Here is a 9,591-nt window from a genome sequence, read left to right as displayed (position 1 = left end):
AAGATCCTCCAAAATTTGAAGGGACTGAAGAGATATGACAAATTATGTGCTAAGGGATATACATTGTCAAAAAAGAATAAAGATTAGGAAATCATGAACAATTTAGCTAAAATAGATACACGGGTATTTTGGGAATTTTTGAAATTTGAGGGGTATTTTGGGAATTTCCACAAATTAGAGGGGTATTTTGGTAATTTTCCCTTTTATTTATTCAAACATGTTAAAAGAAGGGTTTTTTAATACTCCACAAACGCACGTTATATAGGAGATACTGAATGTTGAACCCCCCGAGATGGGGGCCATGTAGCTTATCAATGTACTACAAGATACCTCAAGGCTTGACACAAGCTTGAAGTTTCTTTGTACATTTATTTTGGAAGAATCTAATACATCCACTCACAATTGTGAGTTTGGAAAAAAATAAGATGCTTTACTTGTACTATGTTATGTACAGAGCACTCAAACTACACAAATAAATGGAATTTCTATGTTTTCAACGACGTGATGGTTTATTGTAGAAGCTAGCAAGAAAGAAAACTTCCATAGTTAGGATTGTGGGGGAGCTCGCTACTCTATTCTGATGCATCCTACTACGAGGCACCTGAGAGGCAGTCTGCAGCAAGGTGGGTGGAGCCTATGGATTGTTGAGTTGTCCTTGCGGGTGCTTTGGAGAAAGGGCATGTGTACCTATGGGACTAGGGTAGACTCAAGAGGGAGGCCCGGACAACCCCACCCATGGCTTGCCGACTTGCTCTTGACCCCTCCCCTTATTTCTTGCAAAACAGGAGAGGCGAGCCCTCCTGCCCCTCTCTTGGGGGGAAGTTTAGTCATTAATGTTCCCTGCATGGTGGTTGTTCTCTTGTTAAGCTCAACAAGAGGGCGATATGTGGCAGGTGTCTTTCCTTGGTGGCAAAACGAGTGACAAATGCGTTGGTGGTTATCTTGAAGGTGCTTGGATTGTCCACAAATCCTGAGGTTAGCATGTGGCTCATGATCTCCTACTGTTAGTTCCAAATTTGGGATGCATGTGGTTGATGGAGCATTCATTATGTGGTTGGAGCTTGCGGCTCCACTATCCTTTTGGTATGCTTTCTCTTTTGATTATGTATTGCTCATTGTATTGGACATCTTTGAGTCAGTGTGAGTGGGTCAGAGATGGTGGAATCCAATATGATTAATCCAAAAATATACTTTTAAATGTAGTGGATTTCTCCGACTTCCCTGTAAAAGCTCGGGTATGGATTGATATTTGGTTGTATGGCATCATGTCAACGTTTATGCTACAACTCTACCCATGGTTCTTCTAAGCATGGTTTAATGTAATTTTGTTAATTTCTAATACAGTTTCACTCACTCATTTTGAGTGAGTATGGCCAAAAAAAAAAGTTAGCAAGGAAGCAGTGCTATCTCTTAGGCTCTAGAGTTCTAACATTAGCATCTATACTATATATAATGGCAGAAGGGATTCTGGCCCCTCCCCTCGGCCACGTGTCAACAGTTGCTTCCTTCGTCAGTGTTCCCTACAGCCAGGCAATTGCATAGCATCAATGCACGAGAGAGAGAGAGAGAGAGAGAGAGAGAGAGAGAGAGAGAGATACTACAAAATTCACAAGGGCTAGCAATGGCAAGCAAGTGAAGCTAAGAAATGCCATGCAATCACTTTTTGGAGGGTTGAGGCTACGGGTATCGAGAGTTGATGTAGGTAGTTTTTTGAGTTTTTGTGTGTGACCTTGTATCTGGCACTAATAGTCTTCTACTTTTGTACCATTCTCTTGGATGATCTCGAGCTTGGCTAAGCTATTATCTCACCCCTTAGGTTTGTAGGTTTTTCTCTCTAGGTTTTGTCGAGATAGTCACACTCTTGGAATAGATAGACACTAGCAAATTAGGAAAACCTTGGACTATCAAAGGGGCCGTATAAGGAGGTTTGACTTTGCCTCTCTTGTCCAAAGTGGGCAACCCGGTGAAGTACATAAACGCTTTGTCAAAAGCCTATCAACCACCATATCATTGGAAAGATCTTAAAGTGTAGGTTCTAAATCCCCAAAATCCAAAAAATTTGGAGTTGATTTGTAGAAGTTATGGCCTCCCCACTGAAGTTGAGATGTGGGGAGATATTCCATTTATAAGACGGAGTTCTCACATAAAAAAATGGAATCATTTAGAATATAAAGAATCTAATGGCATGTTATACATCAATGGATAGATCTGGATGAGTACATTCCAAATCAGAAAGGCCCGAGAAGTTTTGATTTCATTTGTAAATTTTTTACCGTGTGTCCGTTTTGGACAAGAGGGAGAAATTCAAAATCCTTATAGGGCCCATTTGAAAGTCTAAAATCTCCCTAATGCCTTGTCTCCTGGTTGTGTAGGCCTATTGGTCACACTCCAGAGAGAGTCATAAGGAGTGTGGAATCCCACTTGTGATGTGTAGAGGTTCCTTCCTCCCACTTTAGAGATGGGGTAGGAGTTTCTCACTTTGTTTTGTGTATGAGAACACTTCAAAAGTTGATAAAATATACAAAAATATCTAGAGTATTGCTATCCATTATAGTTTTCTTTACACGCTAGAGACAAAGCTAAACTACAGTAAAAATAAAGTATAAGCATTGGCACATTTGAAGAGTGAAGATTTAACTTTCTCTTCATTTACAAATGTAACAATGTTTATATTTTATTTGCACCATATTGTTTATGCTTTCGTTTTACATATCCAACTCACCTAATCAATAGTAACAGATAGTGAGTGCTAATTTGAAACTTTGCTTCTCTTTTCATTATTGTTTGCTACTCACAATAGGTAAGTAAAGATATACTCTCTACATTATATTTGCAACTACGACACATAGATTTTTCTGGATGTGATGATTAATGGTTTGATTGTTGTGTTGTGCTAGACATTTTCTTCTCATACTTCAACAGTGAACAAATTGATTGTTTAATCTTTCAATCATTCAAATAGTAGTGACCACTCTTGTGCTAGAGCTATTAGCTCCAAAGTTGGGCTACTTGTGCATAGCATACACTCTTAGTAATCTAATAGACTGACGTAAACCTCTAGTATTCTGTGTTTAGTAGTGTCCACTCTTGTGTTTGAGTTGTTAACTCACACAATTGGACTACTTTTTCATCATGTAAATTTTCAGTGATATGTTATTTTCCACTGCATTACAAATAAATTGATTTTACAATTATTCAATTATCGATAAAAGTGCAATTAGTTAGTTGTACATTGATCAAAAGCTCTTCTAAAGAAGAAAAATTTATCAATACAAAGTCCTTTGGGAGGGGGGTTCGGATCCAAAAAGTTCGGCCCTCAACTGGTGTCAAATTCTTCTCTCTCTCTCTTTCTTACAGCTTTAGTACATGTGTGTTATGCATGATTGAATCTAAGTTAATGCACGCTTTACAATTGTCATGCTCGAATATGTTCAATGTTACACAATTGATTGATTACTCTAGTGAATCTATAATTTTTGATGCACCTTAGTCCCAATTCTCTAACATATAATACGTGTATTAATCCTGTGACACATGTAGTCCATAAACTATGAGACTTCTGTTTTTTTTTGTTTATGATGGCTGTGGCTACAAGGATTAATACTTCCATAAGTTGAGGTTATGGATAAAAGATGATGGGGTTACTCAATTTTCATATTGTACTCAATAGCCTTTCATGAATGCATCAATTTTCCTAATCCATTGTCTTGAGTCTTAATAAATTTAGTCATTGTAGTATTCTTTGCTTACACACACACACACACACACACACACACACACACACACACACACACACACACACACACACACATAGCCCTTACATTATATATCTCTGTAGTAGGCTCCCCTTTGTACTCCAATATCTCTTCATCTATATCTAGATCTATCTAATCTATATCTATACTTACTATAGATAAAGGGAGAAGGGATGCGACAACCTATCATTCATCCACAATGATCTCCTATGGTGTAGCAGAGAGTATTTGAATGCACAGAAGGTTGAAGATAAGCAAGTTTCATCTTGAGCTGAAGATGATACTACCTTTCCCACTGATTTGTACATTGCCCACCACTTTGGAAAAGGTTCCACTGGCGGAAGTGGCACCTACAGACTAGATGTGAACACGGGAGATAGAGGATTTGGAGTTTTTTTTTTTTTTTTTTTGGTGAGAGAGAGAGAGAGAGGTGAGATTTGAAAGGGAGCTTCAAGATTTTTAGTATGCGAAGAGTTTTCCTAATATTTATTGAGAGATTATTAGTGTTGCAACTAGAAATCAAATTTAGAGAGAGAAGGAGCGAATATTTGGATTGTGGAATGGGATAAGTGTGTGTGTGTGTGTGTGTGTGTGAGAGAGAGAGAGAGAGAGAGAGAGAGAGAGAGAAAGAGAGAGAGAGAAGAGGATACCTGTATTGTTAATGGAATAAATAAAGAGAGAGAACACGTCTACACATGATTAAGAATTAAAAAAAACTTGAGTTCAAAATATAAACAAGGCTAAAGTGTAGAGAGAAAGAGAGAGAGAGAGATTATTCATGAAAGAGAGCGAATTAGAGGGGAATAGAAGTTTGTATGTTGAAACGGACTACAAATCAAATAGATAAATAAAGAAAAAGGACACCGTGATCACAAACACCATCATTTGATCTATAGCCCATTTCAACATACAAACTTCTTCTCTTTTTATGGATAATATCTCTCTCTCTCTCTCTCTCTCTCTCTCTCTCAAAATGTAAGACTTAAGTAGATAGTGTTGACATGCTTAAGCTAAACAAAAATCACATAACACTCCACTAAAAATTGAAATCATTATACTAGTATACTTAAAAGGTGTTTAATGTGTGACTATGGGAGCCGAAGGTATCAATATGAAACTATAATGTTTTTTATGTTGAATTTTTTAATAATATTTCTAATATATTTTCTATAATATTTCTAGCTAAAGAAATGAGATTGAAGTTCTTGAGTGGTGGAAAAGCTAAAGGCAAGAAAGAGAAAACGAAGGCATTTCTTTGAACAATTAAGTCCAACCATTGCCTTGTTAATTCCTTCCAATGCAAGGCTAGACTAAGACTAAGAGGCACACTCGTTTTGACCAAGATGGCATGTTTAAAGATGGGCCCACTCTTAGGCCAAGTAAACAAAGACTAGACTTTCCAAAGGGTATTGAAAAGAACTCAAAAGGCTAATAAAAAGACCTTTGATGCTATAATAATCTCCCTAAAGAGATGGGCATCCCATAAAGTTGTCAAAGTGATATGTATACTTAGTACACATGGCACAAACAAGTTATATAAAAGATTATATAAAACAAATGATACCAAATTATATTAAAAAAAGGTGTTTGCAAAGTGGATATAGTCAAACAATAAAATTTTTTTTTTCCAAACTCACAATTGTGAGTGGGTGTATGTATGTACCCTCAAGCTAGTGCCTAACATTGAGGTATCTCTCAAATGCTACAAAGTGCAAGCCCTAAGCTAGCCAATATCCGAGATCACTTATCCATCAAGGTGGAGAAAATTGTCCAATTGCGCTCGTTTTAGTTTTTGCTTTTTTCAAAGGCCAAAAATCATTTCCCTACTTTCTTGGATGATCTATGTTAAGCTAGTTGTTGAGTTGTCTTTTTCGAACAAGAAAGTTTCTTGTCCAGCTAAACCCCTATCTGAGTGCTCCTCCTTTCCACGCTCTTGCCTCCTTGCAGTGCCATGCCTTGTCGCCCCCTTTCTTAGCAAAAGAACCAAGTGCCTATAGGACTACTGTACTGTAAGTCTCCCCCCCCCCCCCCCCCCCCCCCCCCCCCCCCCAAAAAACAACCAAACCAACCACCACCAAACTGCAGCCCCAAGGCAGATCACAAAGGGTGTAGGCCTAAAGGTTTCGATCGCAGAGAAGCATTTGATTGGTAGAAAATGCAATTGTGGTGAAGACAGCCATGATGAGATTTTGAGGCAGATGTCAATGACATCAAGAGAGAGACGCATGCGTAGTATAACTAAGCGAGAGAGAGAGAGAGAGAGAGAGAGAGAGAGAGAGAGAGAGAGAGAGAGAGAGAGAGAGACTCACTTGACTTCATTCTCTTTCCTTCTTGTGACCCATAGACTTGCAGTGTCTCCTATCTCTCCCCGCTTTCCTTGAGTCCCCCTCTCCTATATGCATGCAAGTGTGCATGTCCACGTGGTTGGAGCAAAAGAGAGAGATCGAATCCTCCCAGATTCTTTGTTTTTTCTTTTTCTCCAGCTAGGACTCCCCACCATCAACCGTATCCAAAAAATGGGGCTTTAGTGTATTTTTAATGGGCTAGAACTACAAAATACTACCTAGATTTCACGCTTGCCTTGATCAAAACCAATAAATTTGACAAGTCTTAGTGTAAATACTAGCAAATCTTTAAGTTTTGCATGAGGTCTCTCTCTCTCTCTCTCTCTCTCTCTCTCTCTCTCTCTCTCTCTCTCTCTCTCTCTCATGATAAAAAACAAGGGCACATGGCCAAATATTGTTGTGTGCACAAAAATAGTGGCATCGAGCTTATTAGACAATCAAGAGCCCCTTGCCAGTATGTGTAGGAGTTATGGAACTATGCTCTATTGTAGATTATCTCAAACAATATTTTTTATTTTATTTTGTTACCAAGTAAGCATATGTATTTTTTAAGGGCAAAAATTACATCAGATCACCCAAGGAGGGCGCTAAAAGATAGATACATGCAAAAGAACCTCTGAGGTAGCTGTGGATAGGAACACATGGTCCATTAGCAACCATACTGTGGATAGAATCACAATGGCCAAAAGCAAACATCCTACAAATTATCAATTTCAGCTTGGAGCTGAGCTACAAAGTCCTGGGCCATATCAAACTTCCTAGCCAGATCATGAACCTCATCAAACATCTCGTGCATCCATTCATGTGTCATATCCAGAGTGCCATTCCCAATCAAGTTCTATTGTGCATTGGGATCTAGCAGGTTGTAGTGTTGTAAAGCGTCTCTAATCACTACCATTATGTTTCTATATATTTTGATCTTGTCTAGCTTGAGAGATGCATCATGCACATGGCATCCAAAAAACAGTACTTTCAGACTGGGGTATGATAAGCACTAATAAACAAGGAGGAGTTTCTAAAGACCCAAATGACCCAAAGAAACTCAGCCCTTAAAAAAAAAAATAAAAAAATTATGGAAATAGAGTCTCCTAATAATAGTTGCTTCCAGCTAGACACAAATCCTAAGGTTTTGTAAGGGGGTCTGAGAATTGGGGAGTTGGCTGGGCAATTTAGGAACAAATGGGGAATGTCTTCAATGGCCTGGTTGCATCTTGCACACAATCCATTACTCTGATCAGCTCTCCTACTATGTTCCCCTGTCCAAATAGCATTGTGTAGAATCAACCACAACAAAACTGACTACTTTGCGTTGATTCTTTTGTGCCAGATTTCTTTAAACTTGAAACTCCATTGTTTCGTATCCAAAGATACATGCTATCTCTTGTTGAGGGTAATGTGAAGGGGAGGATCTATAGTGGTTGGTACAGAGGCAGGATTACTGAAAGCATCTCCTCCTCTCGACTTCACATAATTGGGAGAGGGGGGCTGTGCACCTAAAATATCCATTGCAGCTCCTTGGGAAACATTGAAATCCTTCTTTCAATTAGTTAAATCTCCCACGGCTAAAGAGCAACTTTTATAAGTAGGTTATCTAATGTATAACAATTGTGGACATCATGATCCCAGAGATTTGACAATGTCCTAAAGCCTTCATCATGAATTCTTCTTGTTGATCTGACTTGAGCTTGCAGCATTGGGGGAATAGGAACCTTGGGCTACCATATGGATTCCTCTTTCCTCCTGATGGTCTGGGTCTTGGATGAGTTGAAGGAGAGGTCTCCATATGTTCCAAGCCTGCCATAGAGATATGAGAAGAGTAGATCCAGCAGGATTAATTTCACAGGCCCAAGATAAATGGTAATCCAAGATAGTTATTTCCATTGGCTGGAACCTTGGACATGAAAGAGTTTTTGAACAAAAGCAAGGCCCACTCTAACTCAAGTTTCTCCAAAGCCCTTATGCTGAATTTGATAGCTAATTCGTCTGCCGGTTGCCTAAGTTTCTTACCCCCAGTCCTCCTTGACTCTTGGGGAGAGTGCAGACATTCTAGTTCACCTTGGCGGCACCTCTCTTGAAGGGGTCAACAGACCATAAGAAGTTTTTACAAATATTGGAGACTTCATTTAAATGAGACTCTGGAGGTCTCCAACAACTGAGAAAGAAAAGGACGTAGGCTAAAATGAAGTGGCTAATGACAAAGACCCTTCCTACAAAAAATTTTTGGAAGCCTAACCACCTGTTGACATTCCCTTTGAACTTTCCCAACACCCAGTCCCATCTTTGTTTCATGGAGATGCCAAACCCTATTGGTATTTCCAGCAGTCTGAACACCTGACCTTTTGGAATGATTTTGTAGTCTTGGTTCTTCATCCATTTAGGGATAGGAGATAAGAAGGCCCTGAATCCCGCCTTGAAATGGTTGATTCTAGAGGCTGAATAGAAAATATTTAAAGCTTTCCAAATTTTCTGAGAGATTTGTCATCATTTTTTAGCAGACCATTAGTGTCATCATCAAATTGAGACAAACAATACTGTTTGTTGGACCCTGGCATGGAGATTCCTTGAATGAGCTTCCTTTCCATCTAGCCTTTGATGAGATAATTAAGGCCATCTCTTGCTATGGCAAACAACAGAGGAGCCAGTGGGCATCCCTGCCTGACTGACCTATTGAGTTCAAAGGCTTCACAGAGCATACCATTCACTGCAACTTTGGCATGAGCATTTCCGAAAGGGTTTTAACAAAACCCACCAGATTTTTACCAAATCCCATGTGAATTAGGCTGTCTAGCATGAAAGACCATTCTAATTTGTCATAGGCTTTATCATAATCTATTTTAATAAACACAAAGTCCTGTTAGACTCCTTTGCAATATTGAATTCCTTCCCAAAGTGAAATGACAACTTCCAGAATTCTCCTACCTTTGATGAACCCCTCCTGCTCCTCATTGATCCACTTGGACATGTGACAAAGATGCTATTTGCAAGTGCCTTGGCAAAGACTTTGTAGGCAGTGGTAAGCATGGTGAGTGGCCTTCAGTTACCTAGCTCCTCCTTGGGGACTCTTTTGTGCAACAACTTTATCACTCCTGTATTAATAAGGTTAGGCAGAGCATTGTACCTGATAGCGTCCTCCCATACTAATAGCAGACAAGTGGTTATAACTTCTTTGAAAACTTGAAAAATTCAGCAGGTAGGCCATTCAAACCAGGAGTTTTATTAGGCTTAAGGGCCTCAATGGCTGTGTACAAATCAGCTTGACAGATGGGAGAGTCAATCAGAGGTACATCTTCAGTAGGGATGACCTTACTTCTGAATACTCATATAGTGGCTCTGTTGGTTGAGGTCTCCTCTGTTATGACTTCTTTTGGGCTAAAGAGTGTCTCAAAGTGCTTTTGAACAAACTGGAGGTTGTGCTGGTTTGATTCAGATAGTCCAACACATGTGTTAAGCCTGGGGACAACCTCTCTGGCACTCTTTCTGAAAAGGATTTT

This window comes from Adiantum capillus-veneris, chromosome 25, assembly GCF_014529385.1.
Source record: "Adiantum capillus-veneris isolate H3 chromosome 25, ASM1452938v2, whole genome shotgun sequence".
Lineage (NCBI taxonomy): Eukaryota > Viridiplantae > Streptophyta > Polypodiopsida > Polypodiales > Pteridaceae > Adiantum > Adiantum capillus-veneris.
Note: the sequence above shows the minus strand (reverse complement) of the source record.